Source organism: Pseudophryne corroboree, chromosome 9, assembly GCF_028390025.1.
Source record: "Pseudophryne corroboree isolate aPseCor3 chromosome 9, aPseCor3.hap2, whole genome shotgun sequence".
Classification (NCBI taxonomy): Eukaryota; Metazoa; Chordata; class Amphibia; order Anura; family Myobatrachidae; genus Pseudophryne; species Pseudophryne corroboree.
Window position 1 is genome coordinate 223,979,992 of NC_086452.1, and position 19,268 is coordinate 223,999,259.

The following is a 19,268-nucleotide window of genomic DNA, read 5'->3' on the forward strand; positions in this document are numbered from 1 at the left end:
CTAGGGTATATTAACTTATGAGCACAACTGTATATATATATATGTATGTATATATAGTAGAGATGAGCGAGTTCGGTTCGTTGAGATCTGAACCCCCCCGAACTTCACCCATTTTACACGGGTCCGAGGCAGCCTCAGATCTTCCTGCCTTGCTCGGTTAACCAGAATGCGCCCAAACGTCATCATCCCGCTGTCGGATTCTCGCAAGATTTGTATTCTATATAAGGAGCCGCGCGTCGCCGCCATTTTCACTCGTGCATTGGAGATTGAACGGAGAGTACGTGGCAGCGTTCTCTCCCTGAAAAGCTCTGTAATCTGTGCTCAGTGTGCTGAAAATATCTGTGCTCAGTGTGCTGCAAATAATCTGTGCTCAGTGTGCTGAAAATATCTACGTTCTCTGCCTGAAAATGCTTCATAACTGTGCTCAGTGTGCTGCAAATCTCTGTGCTCAGTGTGCTGCATTGTGGGAACTGTGGACCACCAGTATAATAATAAATACTATTCTATAGCTTCTATACTGCTTGTCAGTACACATGTCACAGTTACACCGCTCTGTACTGATAGATATATATATATATATATATACAGTAAAATATATACTATTCTATAGCATCTATACTGCTTGTCAGGACACATGTGTCACAGTTACACTGCTCTGTACTGATATATATATATATATACAGTAATATATATATATACTATTCTATAGCTTCTATACTGCTTGTCAAGACACATGTGTCACAGTTATACCGCTCTGTACTGATATATATATATATACAGTAATATATATACTATTCTATAGCTTCTATACTGCTTGTCAGGACACATGTGTCACAGTTACACCGCTCTGAACTGATATATATCTATATAAACACTAATATATATACTATTCTATAGCTTCTAGTATTACAGTGCAGCATTTTGGTGACCAACAGTATACATATATAGTACAGTACAGTAGGCCATTGCTATTGATATATTACTGGCATATAATTCCACACATTAAAAAATGGAGAACAAAAATGTGGAGGGTAAAATAGGGAAAGATCAAGATCTGTTTCCACCTCGTGCTGAAGCTGCTGCCACAAGTCATGGCCGAGACAATGAAATGCCATCAACGTCGTCTGCCAAGGCCGATGCCCAATGTCATAGTAGAGAGCATGTAAAATCCAAAAAACAAAAGTTCAGTCAAATGACCCAAAAATCTAGATTAAAAGCGTCTGATGAGAAGCGTAAACTTGCCAATATGCCATTTACGACACGGAGTGGCAAGGAACGGCTGAGGCCCTGGCCTATGTTCATGGCTAGTGGTTCAGCTTCACATGAGGATGAAAGCACTCATCCTCCCGCTAGAAAAATGAAAAGACTACAGCTGGCAAAAGCACAGCAAAGAACTGTACGTTCTTCTAAATCACAAATCCCCAAGGAGAGTCTAATTGTGTCGGTTGCGATGCCTGACCTTCCCAACACTGGACGGGAAGAGGTAGCGCCTTCCACCATTTGCATGCCCCATGCAAGTGCTGGAAGGAGCACCCGCAGTCCAGTTCCTGATAGTCAAATTGAAGATGTCACTGTTGAAGTACACCAGGATGAGGATATGGGTGTTGCTGGCACTGAGGAGGAAATTGACAAGGAGGATTCTGATGGTGAGGTGGTTTGTCTAAGTCAGCCACCTGGGGAGACACCTGTTGTCCGTGGGATGAATATGGCCATTAACATGCCTGGTCAAATTACAAAAAAAATCACCTCTTCGGTGTGGAATTATTTTAACAGAAATGCGGACAACAGGTGTCAAGCCGTGTGTTGCCTTTGTCAAGCTGTAATAAGTAGGGGTAAGGACGTTAACCACCTAGGAACATCCTCCCTTATACGTCACCTGGAGCGCATTCATCAGAAGTCATTGACAAGTTCAAAAACTTTGGGTGACAGCGGAAACAGTCCACTGACAACTAAATCCCTTCTTCTTGTAACCAAGCTCCTGCAAACCACACCACCAACTCCCTCAGTGTCAATTTCCTCATTAGACATGAAAAACAATAGTCCTGCAGGCCATGTCACTGGCAAGTCTGACGAGTCCTCTCCTGACTGGGATTCCTCCGATGCATCCTTGAGTGTAACGCCTACTGCTGCTTGCGCTGCTGTTGTTGCTGCTGGGAGTCGATCGTCATCCCAGAGAGGGAGTCGGAAGACCACTTGTACTACTTCCAGTAAGCAATTGACTGTCCAACAGTCCTTTGCGAGGAAGATGAAATATCACAGCAGTCATCCTGCTGCAAAGTGGATAACTCGGGTCTTGGCAGCTGCGGTGGTGTTAAACGTGTGTCCGGTATCCACCGTTAATTCACAGGGAATTAGAGAATTGTTTAAGGTACTGTGTCCCCGGTACCAAATACCTTCTAGGTTCCATTTCTCTAGGCAGGCGATACCAAGAATGTACACAAACATCAGAAAAAGAGTCACCAGTGTCCTAAAAAATGCAGTTGTACCCAATGTTCACTTAACCACGGACATGTGGACAAGTGGAGCAGGGCAGACTCAGGACTATATGAGTGTGACAGCCCACTGGGTAGATGTATTGCCTCCCGCAGCAAGAACAGCAGCGGCGGCACCAGTAGCAGCATTTTGCAAACGCCAACTCGTTCCTAGGCAGGCTACGCTTTGTATCACCGCTTTTCATAAGAGGCACAAAGCTGACAACCTCTTATGGAAACTGAGGAAGATCATCGCAGAATGGCTTACCCCAATTGGACTCTCCTGGGGATTTGTGACATCGGACAACACCACCAATATTGTGCGTGCATTACGTGTGGGCAAATTCCAGCACGTCCCATGTTTTGCACATACATTGAATTTGGTGGTGCAGAATTTTTTTATAAACGACAGGGGCGTGCATATGATGCTGTCGGTAGCCCGAAGAATTGTGTGCCACTTTCGGCATTCAGCCACCGCGTGCCGAAGACTGGAGCACCAGCAAACACTCCTGAACCTGCCCCGCCATCATCTGAAGCAAGAGGTGGTAACGAGGTGGAATTCAACCCTCTATATGCTTCAGAGGATGGAGGAGCAGTAAAAGGCCATTCAAGCGTATACAGCTACCTACGAAACAGGCAAAGGAGGGGGAATGCACCTGACTCAAGCGCAGTGGAGAATAATTTCAACGTTGTGCAAGGTTCTGCAACCCTTTGAACTTGCCACACGTGAAGTCAGTTCAAACACTGCCAGCCTGAGTCAGGTAATTCCCCTCATCAGGCTTTTCAAGAAGAAGCTGGAGAGATTGAAGGCGGAGCTAAAATGGAGCGATTCCGCTAGGCATGTGGGTCTTGTGGATGGAGCCCTTAATTCGCTTAACTAGGATTCACGGGTGGTTAATCTGTTAAAATCAGAGCACTACATTTTGGCCACCGTGCTCGATACTAGATTTAAAACCTACGTTGTATCTCTCTTTCCGGCAGACACAAGTCTGCAGAGGTGCAAAGACCTGCTGGTGAGGCACTTGTCAAGTCAAGCGGAATGTGACCCGTCAACAGCTCCTCCTTCACATTCTCCCGCAACTGGGGCTGCGAGGAAAAAGCTAAGAATTCCGAGCCCACCCGCTGGCGGTGATGCAGGGCAGTCTGGAGCGAGTGCTGACATCTGGTCCGGACTGAAGGACCTGCCAACGATTACTGACATGTCGTCTACTGTCACTGCATATGATTCTGTCACCATTGAAAGAATGGTGGAGGATTATATGAGTGACCGCATCCAAGTAGGCACGTCAGACAGTCCGTACGTATACTGGCAGGAAAAAGAGGCAATTTGGAGGCTCTTGCACAAACTGGCTTTATTTTACCTAAGTTGCCCCCACTCCAGTGTGTCCTCCGAAAGAGTGTTTAGTGCAGCCGGCCACCTTGTCAGCAATCGCGTATGAGGTTACTTCCAGAAAATGTGGAGAAGATGATGTACATCAAAATGAATTATAATCAATTCCTCCGTGGAGACATTCACCAGCAATTGCCTCCAGAAAGTACACAGGGACCTGAGATGGTGGATTCCAGTGGGGACGAATTAATAATCTGTGAGGAGGGGGATGTACACAGTGAGAGGGGTGAGGAATCGGACGATGAGGAGGAGGTGGACATCTTGCCTCTATAGAGCCAGTTTGTGCAAGGAGAGATTAATTGCTTCTTTTTTGGTGGGGCCCAAACCAACCAGTCATTTCAGTCACAGTCGTGTGGCAGACCCTGTCGCTGAAATGATTGGTTTGTTAAAGTGTGCATGTCCTGTTTTTTTTTACAACATAAGGGTGGGTGGGAGGGCCCAAGGACAATTCCATCTTGCACCTCTTTTTTCTTTTATTTATCTTTGCATCATGTGCTGTTTGGGGCCAATTTTTTAAAGTGCCATCCTGTCTGACACTGCAGTGCCACTCCTAGATGGGCCAGGTGTTTGTGCCGGCCACTTGTGTCGCTTAGCTTAGTCACACAGCGACCTTGGTGCGCCTCTTTTTTTCTTTGCATCATGTGCTGTTTGGGGACTATTTTTTTAATCTGCCATCCTGTCTGACACTGCAGTGCCACTCCTAGATGGGCCAGGTGTTTGTGTCGGCCACTTGTGTCGCTTAGCTTAGCCATCCAGCGACCTTGGTGCAAATTTTAGGACTTAAAATAATATTGTGAGGTGTGAGGTGTTCAGAATAGACTGGAAATGAGTGGAAATTATGGTTATTGAGGTTAATAATACTATGGGATCAAAATGACCATCAAATTCTATGATTTAAGCTGTTTTTGAGGGGTTTTTGAAAAAAACACCCGAATCCAAAACACACCCGAATCCGCTAAAAAAATTTCAGGGGCGTTTTGCTAAAACGCGTCCGGATCCAAAACACGGCCGCGGAACCGAATCCAAAACCAAAACACAAAAACCGAAAAATGTCCGGTGCACATCTCTAATATATAGTATAACCACTGTAGTGATGAGCGGGTTCGGTTCCTCGGAATCCGAACCCGCCCGAACTTCACCCTTTTTTGCACGGGTCCGAGCAGGCTCGGATCCTCCCGCCTTGCTCGGTTAACCCGAGCGCGCCCGAACGTCATCATCCCGCTGTCGGATTCTCGCGAGACTCGGATTCTATATAAGGAGCCGCGCGTCGCCGCCATTTTCACACGTGCATTGAGATTGATAGGGAGAGGACGTGGCTGGCGTCCTCTCCGTTATAGTAGAACTTAGTTAGTTATAAATTGTGGGGAGGATTGGGGACGGGGAGCAGCTGTTAGGGAGTACAGTGCAGGGTTTTGAGTTTAATCCGTTGTTTCTCTGCCTGAAAAAAAACGCTCCACCAATCCATATCTGTGCTCACTCAGTGTGCTGCACTGCTGCATGATATATCTGTGCTGAGTGCACTGCTCACACTGCCTAATTGTGGGGACTGGGGAGCAGTTATAGCAGGAGTACAGTCAGTGCACACTGCACAGTTTTGCTGACAGTGACCACCAGTCCAGTATACGTTTGTCTGCCTGAAAAACACTGTGGTGTTTTTTTTTTCTTTCTTCATACTAGTTTACCAGTCTGCTGACACTGTCCACCAGGTCCGCTATACAGTATATAATATTTATATATAAGCACTAAGCAGCAGTACGGTAGGCCACGGCTGTACCTACCTCTGTGTCGACTCGTCACTCGTCGTCCATAAGTATAAGTAAAGTAATACTATCCATCCATCTACATTGTATACCTGTGGTGTTTTTTTTTTCTTTCTTCATACTAGTTTAGCAGTCTGCTGCTGACACTGTCCACCAGGTCCGTTATACAGTATATTATATTTATATATAAGCACTTAAGCAGCAGTACGGTAGGCCACGGCTGTACCTACCTCTGTGTCGACTCGTCACTCGTCGTCCATAAGTATAAGTAATACTATCCATCCATCTACATTGTATACCTGTGGTGTTTTTTTTTTCTTTCTTCATACTAGTTTAGCAGTCTGCTGCTGACACTGTCCAGCAGGTCCGTTATACAGTATATTATATTTATATATAAGCACTAAGCAGCAGTACGGTAGGCCACGGCTGTACCTACCTTTGTGTCGACTCGTCACTCGTCGTCCATAAGTATAAGTAATACTATCCATACATCTACACTGTATACCTGTGGTGTTTTTTTTTTCTTTCTTCATACTAGTTTAGCAGTCTGCTGCTGACACTGTCCACCAGGTCCGTTATACAGTATATTATATTTATATATAAGCACTTAAGCAGCAGTACGGTAGGCCACGGCTGTACCTACCTCTGTGTCGACTCGTCACTCGTCGTCCATAAGTATAAGTAATACTATCCATCCATCTACATTGTATACCTGTGGTGTGTTTTTTTTCTTTCTTCATACTAGTTTACCAGTCTGCTGCTGACACTGTCCACCAGGTCCGTTACACAGTATATTATATTTATATATAAGCACTTAAGCAGCAGTACGGTAGGCCACGGCTGTACCTACCTCTGTGTCGATTCGTCACTCGTCGTCCATAAGTATAAGTAATACTATCCATCCATCTACATTGCATACCTGTGGTGTTTTTTTTTTCTTTCTTCATACTAGTTTTGCAGTCTGCTGCTGACACTGTCCACCAGGTCCGTTATACAGTATATTATATTTATATATAAGCACTAAGCAGCAGTACGGTAGGCCACGGCTGTACCTACCTCTGTGTCGACTCGTCACTCGTCGTCCATAAGTATAAGTAATACTATCCATCCATCTACATTGTATACCTGTGGTGTTTTTTTTTTTCTTTCTTCATACTAGTTTAGCAGTCTGCTGCTGACACTGTCCACCAGGTCCGTTATACAGTATATTATATTTATATATAAGCACTTAAGCAGCAGTACGGTAGGCCACGGCTGTACCTACCTCTGTGTTGACTCGTCACTCGTCGTCCATAAGTATAAGTAATACTATCCATCCATCTACATTGTATACCTGTGGTGTTTTTTTTTTTCTTTCTTCATACTAGTTTAGCAGTCTGCTGCTGACACTGTCCACCAGGTCCGTTATACAGTATATTATATTTATATATAAGCACTTAAGCAGCAGTACGGTAGGCCACGGCTGTACCTACCTCTGTGTTGACTCTTCAATCGTCGTCCATAAGTATAAGTAATACTATCCATCCATCTACATTGTATACTTGTGTTGTTTTGTTTTTTTCTTTCTTCATACTAGTTTAGCAGTCTGCTGCTGACACTGTCCACCAGGTCCGTTATACAGTATATTATATTTATATATAAGCACTTAAGCAGCAGTACGGTAGGCCACGGCTGTACCTACCTCTGTGTCGACTCGTCACTCGTCGGCCATAAGTATAAGTAATACTATCCATCCATCTACATTGTATACCTGTGGTGTTTTTTTTTTTCTTTCTTCATACTAGTTTAGCAGTCTGCTGCTGACACTGTCCACCAGGTCCGTTATACAGTATATTATATTTATATATAAGCACTAAGCAGCAGTACGGTAGGCCACGGCTGTACCTACCTCTGTGTCGACTCGTCACTCGTCGTCCATAAGTATAAGTAATACTATCCATCCATCTACATTGTATACCTGTGGTGTTCTTTTTTCTTTCTTCATACTAGTTTAGCAGTCTGCCGCTGACACTGTCCACGAGGTCCGTTATACAGTATATTATATTTATATATAAGCACTTAAGCAGCAGTACGGTAGGCCACGGCTGTACCTACTTCTGTGTTGACTCGACACTCGTCGTCCATAAGTATAAGTAATACTATCCATCCATCTACATTGTATACCTGTGGTGTTTTTTTTTTCTTTCTTCATACTAGTTTAGCAGTCTGCTGCTGACACTGTCCACCAGGTCCGTTATACAGTATATTATATTTATATATAAGCACTTAAGCAGCAGTACGGTAGGCCACAGCTGTACCTACCTCTGTGTCGACTCGTCACTCGTCGTCCATAAGTATAAGTAATACTATCCATCCATCTACATTGTATACCTGTGGTGTTTTTTTTTTTCTTTCTTCATACTAGTTTAGCAGTCTGCTGCTGACACTGTCCACCAGGTCCGTTATACATTGTATTATATTTATATATAAGCACTAAGCAGCAGTACGGTAGGCCACGGCTGTACCTACCTCTGTGTCGTCACTCGTCGTCCATAAGTATAAGTAATACTATACTATCCATCCATCTACATTGTATACCTGTGGTGGCTTTTAGTTGTGCGCAAAATATGGAGAACAAAAATGTGGAGGTTAAATAAATAGGGAAAGATCAAGATCCACTTCCACCTCGTGCTGAAGCTGCTGCCACTAGTCATGGCCGAGACGATGAAATGCCATCAATGTCGTCTGCCAAGGCCGATGCCCAATGTCATAGTACAGAGCATGTAAAATCCAAAACACAAAAGATCAGTAAAAAAATGACCCAAAAATCAAAATTAAAAGCGTCTGAGGAGAAGCGTAAACTTGCCAATATGCCATTTACGACACGGAGTGGCAAGGAACGGCTGAGGCCCTGGCCTATGTTCATGGCTAGTGGTTCAGCTTCACATGAGGATGGAAGCACTCATCCTCTCGCTAGAAAAAAGAAAAGACTTGCGGCAAAAGCACAGCAAAGAACTGTGCGTTCTTCGAAATCACAAATCCCAAAGGAGAGTCCAATTGTGTCGGTTGCGATGCCTGACCTTCCCAACACTGGACGGGAAGAGCTTGCGCCTTCCACCATTTGCACGCCCCCTGCAAGTGTTGAAAGGAGCACCCGCAGTCCAGTTCCTGATAGTGAAATTGAAGATGTCAGTGTTGAAGTACACCAGGATGAGGATATGGGTGTTGCTTGGGCTGGGGAGGAAATTGACAAGGAGGATTCTGATGGTGAGGTGGTTTGTTTAAGTAAGGCACCCGGGGAGACACCTGTTGTCCGTGGGAGGAATATGGCCATTGACATGCCTGGTGAAAATACCCAAAAAATCAGCTCTTCAGTGTGGAAGTATTTCAACAGAAATGCGGACAACAGGTGTCAAGCCGTGTGTTGCCTTTGTCAAGCTGTAATAAGTAGGGGTAAGGACGTTAACCACCTCGGAACATCCTCCCTTATACGTCACCTGCAGCGCATTCATAATAAGTCAGTGACAAGTTCAAAAACTTTGGGCGACAGCGGAAGCAGTCCACTGACCAGTAAATCCCTTCCTCTTGTAACCAAGCTCGCGCAAACCACACCACCAACTCCCTCAGTGTCAATTTCCTCCTTACCCAGGAAAGCCAATAGTCATGCAGGCCATGTCACTGGCAAGTCTGATGAGTCCTCTCCTGCCTGGGATTCCTCCGATGCATCCTTGAGTGTAACGCCTACTGCTGCTGGCGCTGCTGTTGTTGCTGCTGGGAGTCGATCGTCATCCCAGAGGGGAAGTCGGAAGACCACTTGTACTACTTCCAGTAAGCAATTGACTGTCCAACAGTCCTTTGCGAGGAAGATGAAATATCACAGCAGTCATCCTGCTGCAAAGCGGATAACTGAGGCCTTGACAACTATGTTGGTGTTAGACGTGCGTCCGGTATCCGCCGTTAGTTCACAGGGAACTAGACAATTTATTGAGGCAGTGTGCCCCCGTTTCCAAATACCATCTAGGTTCCACTTCTCTAGGCAGGCGATACTGAGAATGTACACGGACGTCAGAAAAAGACTCACCAGTGTCCTAAAAAATGCAGTTGTACCCAATGTCCACTTAACCACGGACATGTGGACAAGTGGAGCAGGGCAGACTCAGGACTACATGACTGTGACAGCCCACTGGGTAGATGTATTGCCTCCCGCTGCAAGAACAGCAGCGGCGGCACCAGTAGCAGGATCTCGCAAACGCCAACTCGTTCCTAGGCAGGCTACGCTTTGTATCACCGCTTTCCAGAATACGCACACAGCTGAAAACCTCTTACGACAACTGAGGAAGATCATCGCAGAATGGCTTACCCCAATTGGACTCTCCTGGGGATTTGTGGCATCGGACAACGCCAGCAATATTGTGCGCGCATTAAATCTGGGCAAATTCCAGCACGTCCCATGTTTTGCACATACCTTGAATTTGGTGGTGCAGAATTATTTAAAAAACGAAAGGGGCGTGCAAGAGATGCTGTCGGTGGCCAGAAGAATTGCGGGCCACTTTCGGCGTGCAGGCACCGTGTACAGAAGACTGGAGCACCACCAAAAAAACCTGAACCTGCCCTGCCATCATTTGAAGCAAGAGGTGGTAACGAGGTGGAATTCAACCCTCTATATGCTTCAGAGGATGGAGGAGCAGCAAAAGGCCATTCAAGCCTATAGATCTGCCCACGATATAGGCAAAGGAGGGGGAATGCACCTGACTCAAGCGCAGTGGAGAATGATTTCAACGTTGTGCAAGGTTCTGCTGCCCTTTGAACTTGCCACACGTGAAGTCAGTTCAGACACTGCCAGCCTGAGTCAGGTCATTCCCCTCATCAGGCTTTTGCAGAAGAAGCTGGAGGCATTGAAGGAGGAGCTAAAACAGAGCGATTCCGCTAGGCTTGTGGGACTTGTGGATGGAGCCCTTCATTCGCTTAACCAGGATTCACGTGTGGTCAATCTGTTGAAATCAGAGCACTACATTTTGGCCACCGTGCTCGATCCTAGATTTAAAACCTACGTTGGATCTCTCTTTCCGGCAGACACAAGTCTGCTTGGGTTCAAAGAACTGCTGGTGAGAAAATTGTCAAGTCAAGCGGAACGCGACCTGTCAACATCTCCTCCTTCACATTCTCCCGCAACTGGGGGTGCGAGGAAAAGGCTACGAATTCCGAGCCCACCCGCTGGCGGTGATGCAGGGCAGTCTGGAGCGACTGCTGATGCTGACATCTGGTCCGGACTGAAGGACCTGCCAACGATTACTGACATGTCGTCTACTGTCACTGCATATGATTCTCTCACCATTGAAAGAATGGTGGAGGATTATATGAGTGACCGCATCCAAGTAGGCACGTCAGACAGTCCGTACGTATACTGGCAGGGAAAAGAGGCAATTTGGAGGCCCTTGCACAAACTGGCTTTATTCTACCTAAGTTGCCCTCCCTCCAGTGTGTACTCCGAAAGAGTGTTTAGTGCCGCCGCTCACCTCACAATCGGCGTACGAGGTTACTTCCAGAAAATGTGGAGAAGATGATGTTCATTAAAATGAATTATAATCAATTACTCCATGGAGACATTCACCAGCAGCAATTGCCTCCATAAAGTACATGGGGATCTGAGATGGTGGATTCCAGTGGGGACGAATTAATAATCTGTGAGGAGGGGGATGTACACAGTGAAAGGGGTGATGAATCGGACGATGATGATGAGGTGGACATCTTGCCTCTGTAGAGCCAGTTTGTGCAAGGAGAGATTGCTTCTTTTTTGGTGGGGGACCAAACCAACCAGTCATTTCAGTCACAGTCATGTGGCAGACCCTGTCGCTGAAATGATGGGTTGGTTAAAGTGTGCATGTCCTGTTTATACAACATAAGGGTGGGTGTGAGGGCCCAAGGACAATTCTATCTTGCACCTCTTTTTTCTTTTTTTCTTCTTTGCGTCATGTGCTGTTTGGGGAGTATTTTTTGGAAGGGCCATCCTGCCTGACACTGCAGTGCCACTCCTAGATGGGCCAGGTGTTTGTGTCGGCCACTAGGGTCGCTTAGCTTACTCACACAGCTACCTCATTGCGCCTCTTTTTTTCTTTGCGTCATGTGCTGTTTGGGGAGTATTTTTTGGAAGGGCCATCCTGCCTGACACTGCAGTGCCACTCCTAGATGGGCCAGGTGTTTGTGTCGGCCACTAAGGTCGCTTAGCTTACTCACACAGCTACCTCATTGCGCCTCTTTTTTTCTTTGCGTCATGTGCTGTTTGGGGAGTATTTTTTGGAAGGGACATCCTGCCTGACACTGCAGTGCCACTCCTAGATTGGCCAGGTGTTTGTGTTGGCCACTAGGGTCGCTTAGCTTACTCACACAGCTACCTCATTGCGCCTCTTTTTTTCTTTGCGTAATGTGCTGTTTGGGGAGTATTTTTTGGAAGGGACATCCTGCCTGACACTGCAGTGCCACTCCTAGATGGGCCAGGTGTTTGTGTCGGCCACTAGGGTCGCTTAGCTTACTCACACAGCTAACTCATTGCGCCTCTTTTTTTCTTTACGTCATGTGCTGTTTGGGGAGTATTTTTTGGAAGGGCCATCCTGCCTGACACTGCAGTGCCACTCCTAGATGGGCCAGGTGTTTGTGTCGGCCACTTGGGTCGCTTAGCTTAGCCATACAGCGACCTCGGTGCAAATTTTAGGACTAAAAATAATATTGTGAGGTGTGAGGTATTCAGAATAGACTGAAAATGAGTGGAAATTATGGTTATTGAGGTTAATAATACTATGGGATCAAAATGACCCCCAAATTCTATGATTTAAGCTGTTTTTTAGGGTTTTTTGAAAAAATACCCGAATCCAAAACACACCCGAATCCGACAAAAAAAATTCGGTGAGGTTTTGCCAAAACGCGTTCGAACCCAAAACACGGCCATGGAACCGAACCCAAAACCAAAACACAAAACCCGAAAAATTTCAAGTGCACATCCCTAATAACCAGCCAGCTCCTCTGCACTTCCTGAATCCTCCTCTGCACTTGCACTAGCGTGATGGCGTCGTTATGTACACACAGAGCAGACTGTGAACAGTCACGGAAAGTGGGGGAAGGAGTCCGTGTCCCCGCAGCGCTTCTTAGAAATCCGGACAGGCACCTCCTGGTACAAACACCAAAACTCAGTGCATGTGGAAATCTCCTATGAGGTATGTTAATATCTTACCCTGTAATCTTCTTACTGCAATCTGAAGCTCTGCAAATCATTTCTATACTACATGTACATACCTCCCAACATGACCCTCTCCAGGAGGGACAGAATGCTCTGCTCCTGGACTTCCCTCTTAAGTTATAATTGCCGTCACCTGTGGTGAAACACCTTTCATATCCATTAACCTGTTCAAAACAGGTGCCGGCAATCATAAATTAAGAGGGAAGTCCAGGAGCAGTGCATTCTGTCCCTCCTGGAGAGGGTCATGTTGGGAGGTATGCATGTATGTTCATATCTTACCCTGTAATCTGTTTACTGCAATCTGAAGCTCTGCAAATCATTTCTATACTACATGTATGTTCATATTTTACCCTGTAATCGGTTTACTGCAATCTGAAGCTCTGCAAATTAGAGATGAGCGCCGGAAATTTTTCGGGTTTTGTGTTTTGGTTTTGGGTTCGGTTCCGCGGCCGTGTTTTGGGTTCGACCGCGTTTTGGCAAAACCTCACCGAATTTTTTTTGTCGGATTCGGGTGTGTTTTGGATTCGGGTGTTTTTTTCAAAAAACCCTAAAAAACAGCTTAAATCATAGAATTTGGGGGTCATTTTGATCCCAAAGTATTATTAACCTCAAAAACCATAATTTACACTCATTTTCAGTCTATTCTGAATACCTCACACCTCACAATATTATTTTTAGTCCTAAAATTTGCACCGAGGTCGCTGTGTGAGTAAGATAAGCGACCCTAGTGGCCGACACAAACACCGGGCCCATCTAGGAGTGGCACTGCAGTGTCACGCAGGATGTCCCTTCCAAAAAACCCTCCCCAAACAGCACATGACGCAAAGAAAAAAAGAGGCGCAATGAGGTAGCTGACTGTGTGAGTAAGATAAGCGACCCTAGTGGCCGACACAAACACCGAGCCCATCTAGGAGTGGCACTGCAGTGTCACGCAGGATGTCCCTTCCAAAAAACCCTCCCCAAACAGCACATGACGCAAAGAAAAAAAGAGGCGCAATGAGGTAGCTGACTGTGTGAGTAAGATAAGCTACCCTAGTGGCCGACACAAACACCGGGCCCATCTAGGAGTGGCACTGCAGTGTCACGCAGGATGGCCCTTCCAAAAAACCCTCCCCAAACAGCACATGACGCAAAGAAAAAAAGAGGCGCAATGAGGTAGCTGACTGTGTGAGTAAGATAAGCGACCCTAGTGGCCGACACAAACACCGGGCCCATCTAGGAGTGGCACTGCAGTGTCACGCAGGATGGCCCTTCCAAAAAACCCTCCCCAAACAGCACATGACGCAAAGAAAAAAAGAGGCGCAATGAGGTAGCTGACTGTGTGAGTAAGATAAGCGACCCTAGTGGCCGACACAAACACCGGGCCCATCTAGGAGTGGCACTGCAGTGTCACGCAGGATGGCCCTTCCAAAAAACCCTCCCCAAACAGCACATGACGCAAAGAAAAAAAGAGGCGCAATGAGGTAGCTGACTGTGTGAGTAAGATAAGCGACCCTAGTGGCCGACACAAACACCGGGCCCATCTAGGAGTGGCACTGCAGTGTCACGCAGGGTGGCCCTTCCAAAAAACCCTCCCCAAACAGCACATGACGCAAAGAAAAAAAGAGGCGCAATGAGGTAGCTGACTGTGTGAGTAAGATAAGCGACCCTAGTGGCCGACACAAACACCGGGCCCATCTAGGAGTGGCACTGCAGTGTCACGCAGGATGGCCCTTCCAAAAAACCCTCCCCAAACAGCACATGGCGCAAAGAAAAATAAAAGAAAAAAGAGGTGCAAGATGGAATTGTCCTTGGGCCCTCCCACCCACCCTTATGTTGTATAAACAGGACATGCACACTTTAACCAACCCATCATTTCAGTGACAGGGTCTGCCACACGACTGTGACTGATATGACGGGTTGGTTTGGACCCCCCCCAAAAAAGAAGCAATTAATCTCTCCTTGCACAAACTGGCTCTACAGAGGCAAGATGTCCACCTCATCATCATCCTCCGATATATCACCATGTACATCCCCCTCCTCACAGATTATCAATTCGTCCCCACTGGAATCCACCATCTCAGCTCCCTGTGTACTTTGTGGAGGCAATTGCTGCTGGTCAATGTCTCCGCGGAGGAATTGATTATAATTCATTTTAATGAACATCATCTTCTCCACATTTTCTGGATGTAACCTCGTACGCCGATTGCTGACAAGGTGAGCGGCGGCACTAAACACTCTTTCGGAGTACACACTTGTGGGAGGGCAACTTAGGTAGAATAAAGCCAGTTTGTGCAAGGGCCTCCAAATTGCCTCTTTTTCCTGCCAGTATAAGTACGGACTGTGTGACGTGCCTACTTGGATGCGGTCACTCATATAATCCTCCACCATTCTTTCAATGTTGAGAGAATCATATGCAGTGACAGTAGACGACATGTCCGTAATCGTTGTCAGGTCCTTCAGTCCGGACCAGATGTCAGCATCAGCAGTCGCTCCAGACTGCCCTGCATCACCGCCAGCGGGTGGGCTCGGAATTCTGAGCCTTTTCCTCGCACCCCCAGTTGCGGGAGAATGTGAAGGAGGAGATGTTGACAGGTCGCGTTCCGCTTGACTTGACAATTTTCTCACCAGCAGGTCTTTCAACCCAAGCAGACTTGTGTCTGCCGGAAAGAGAGATCCAAGGTAGGTTTTAAATCTAGGATCGAGCACGGTGGCCAAAATGTAGTGCTCTGATTTCAACAGATTGACCACCCGTGAATCCTTGTTAAGCGAATTAAGGGCTCCATCCACAAGTCCCACATGCCTAGCGGAATCGCTCCGTGTTAGCTCCTCCTTCAATGTCTCCAGCTTCTTCTGCAAAAGCCTGATGAGGGGAATGACCTGACTCAGGCTGGCAGTGTCTGAACTGACTTCACGTGTGGCAAGTTCAAAGGGCATCAGAACCTTGCACAACGTTGAAATCATTCTCCACTGCACTTGAGACAGGTGCATTCCACCTCCTATATCGTGCTCAATTGTATAGGCTTGAATGGCCTTTTGCTGCTCCTCCAACCTCTGAAGCATATAGAGGGTTGAATTCCACCTCGTTACCACTTCTTGCTTCAGATGATGGCAGGGCAGGTTGAGTAGTTTTTGGTGGTGCTCCAGTCTTCTGTACGTGGTGCCTGTACGCCGAAAGTGTCCCGCAATTCTTCTGGCCACCGACAGCATCTCTTGCACGCCCCTGTCGTTTTTAAAAAAATTCTGCACCACCAAATTCAAGGTATGTGCAAAACATGGGACGTGCTGGAATTTGCCCATATTTAATGCACACACAATATTGCTGGCGTTGTCCGATGCCACAAATCCACAGGAGAGTCCAATTGGGGTAAGCCATTCTGCGATGATCTTCCTCAGTTGCCGTAAGAGGTTTTTAGCTGTGTGCGTATTCTGGAAAGCGGTGATACAAAGCGTAGCCTGCCTAGGAAAGAGTTGGCGTTTGCGAGATGCTGCTACTGGTGCCGCCGCTGCTGTTCTTGCGGCGGGAGTCCATACATCTACCCAGTGGGCTGTCACAGTCATATAGTCCTGACCCTGCCCTGCTCCACTTGTCCACATGTCCGTGGTTAAGTGGACATTGGGTACAACTGCATTTTTTAGGACACTGGTGAGTCTTTTTCTGACGTCCGTGTACATTCTCGGTATCGCCTGCCTACAGAAGTGGAACCTAGATGGTATTTGGTAACGGGGGCACACTGCCTCAATAAATTGTCTAGTTCCCTGTGAACTAACGGCGGATACCGGACGCACGTCTAACACCAACATAGTTGTCAAGGCCTCAGTTATCCGCTTTGCAGCAGGATGACTGCTGTGATATTTCATCTTCCTCGCAAAGGACTGTTGGACAGTCAATTGCTTACTGGAAGTAGTACAAGTGGGCTTACGACTTCCCCTCTGGGATGACCATCGACTCCCAGCAGCAACAACAGCAGCGCCAGCAGCAGTAGGCGTTACACGCAAGGATGCATCGGAGGAATCCCAGGCAGGAGAGGACTCGTCAGAATTGCCAGTGACATGGCCTGCAGGACTATTGGCATTCCTGGGGAAGGAGGAAATTGACACTTAGGGAGTTGGTGGGGTGGTTTGCGTGAGCTTGGTTACAAGAGGAAGGGATTTACTGGTCAGTGGACTGCTTCCGCTGTCGCCCAAAGTTTTTGAACTTGTCACTGACTTATGATGAATGCGCTGCAGGTGACGTATAAGGGAGGATGTTCCGAGGTGGTTAACGTCCTTACCCCTACTTATTACAGCTTGACAAAGGGAACACACGGCTTGACAAATGTTGTCCGCATTTCTGGTGAAATACTTCCACACCGAAGAGCTGATTTTTTTGGTATTTTCACCAGGCATGTCAATGGCCATATTCCTCCCACGGACAACAGGTGTCTCCCCGGGTGCCTGACTTAAACAAACCACCTCACCATCAGAATCCTCCTGGTCAATTTCCTCCCCAGGGCCAGCAACACCCATATCCTCCTCATCCTGGTGTACTTCAACACTGACATCTTCAATCTGACTATCAGGAACTGGACTGTGGGTGCTCCTTCCAGCACTTGCAGGGGGCGTGCAAATGGTGGAAGGCGCATGCTCTTCACGTCCAGTGTTGGGAAGGTCAGGCATCGCAACCGACACAATTGGACTCTCCTTGTGGATTTGGGATTTCGAAGAACGCACAGTTCTTTGCAGTGCTTTTGCCAGCTTGAGTCTTTTCAGTTTTCTAGCGAGAGGCTGAGTGCTTCCATCCTCATGTGAAGCTGAACCACTAGCCATGAACATAGGCCAGGGCCTCAGCCGTTCCTTGCCACTCCGTGTGGTAAATGGCATATTGGCAAGTTTACGCTTCTCCTCCGACAATTTTATTTTAGGTTTTGGAGTCCTTTTTTTACTGATATTTGGTGTTTTGGATTTGACATGCTCTGTACTATGACATTGGGCATCGGCCTTGGCAGACGACGTTGCTGGCATTTCATCGTCTCGGCCATGACTAGTGGCAGCAGCTTCAGCACGAGGTGGAAGTGGATCTTGATCTTTCCCTAATTTTGGAACCTCAACATTTTTGTTCTCCATATTTTAATAGGCACAACTAAAAGGCACCTCAGGTAAACAATGGAGATGGATGGATACTAGTATACAATTATGGATGGACTGCCGAGTGCCGACACAGAGGTAGCTACAGCCGTGGACTATTGTACTGTACTGTGTCTGCTGCTAATATAGACTGGATGATAATGAGATGTAGTATGTATGTATAAAGAAGAAAGAAAAAAAAACCACGGGTAGGTGGTATACAATTATGGATGGACTGCCGAGTGCCGACACAGAGGTAGCTACAGCCGTGGACTACCGTACTGTGTCTGCTGCTAATATAGACTGGTTGATAATGAGATGTAGTATGTATAAAGAAGAAAGAAAAAAAAAACACGGGTAGGTGGTATACAATTATGGACGGACTGCCGAGTGCCGACACAGAGGTAGCTACAGCCGTGGACTACCGTACTGTGTCTGCTGCTAATATAGACTGGTTGATAATGAGATGTAGTATGTATAAAGAAGAAAGAAAAAAAAAACCACGGGTAGGTGGTATACAATTATGGACGGACTGCCGAGTGCCGACACAGAGGTAGCTACAGCCGTGGACTACCGTACTGTACTGTGTCTGCTGCTAATATAGACTGGATGATAATGAGATGTAGTATGTATAAAGAAGAAAGGAAAAAAAACCACGGGTAGGTGGTATACAATTATGGACGGACTGCCGAGTGCCGACACAGAGGTAGCTACAGCCATGGACTACCGTACTGTACTGTGCCTGCTGCTAATATAGACTGGTTGATAAAGAGATGTAGTATGTATGTATAAAGAAAAAAGAAAAAAAAAACACGGGTAGGTGGTATACAATTATGGATGGACTGCCGAGTGCCGACATAGAGGTAGCTACAGCCGTGGACTACTGTACTGTGTCTGCTGCTAATATAGACTGGTTGATAATGAGATGTAGTATGTATGTATAAAGAAGAAAGAAAAAAAAACCACGGGTAGGTGGTATACAATTATGGACGGACTGCCGAGTGCCGACACAGAGGTAGCTACAGCCGTGGACTACCGTACTGTACTGTGTCTGCTGCTAATATAGACTGGTTGATAAAGAGATGTAGTATGTATGTATAAAGAAGAAAGAAAAAAAAAACCACGGGTAGGTGGTATACAATTATGGATGGACTGCCGAGTGCCGACACAGAGGTAGCTACAGCCGTGGACTACTGTACTGTGTCTGCTGCTAATATAGACTGGTTGATAAAGAGATGTAGTATGTATGTATAAAGAAGAAAGAAAAAAAAACCACGGGTAGGTGGTATACAATTATGGACGGACTGCCGAGTGCCGACACAGAGGTAGCTACAGCCGTGGACTACCGTACT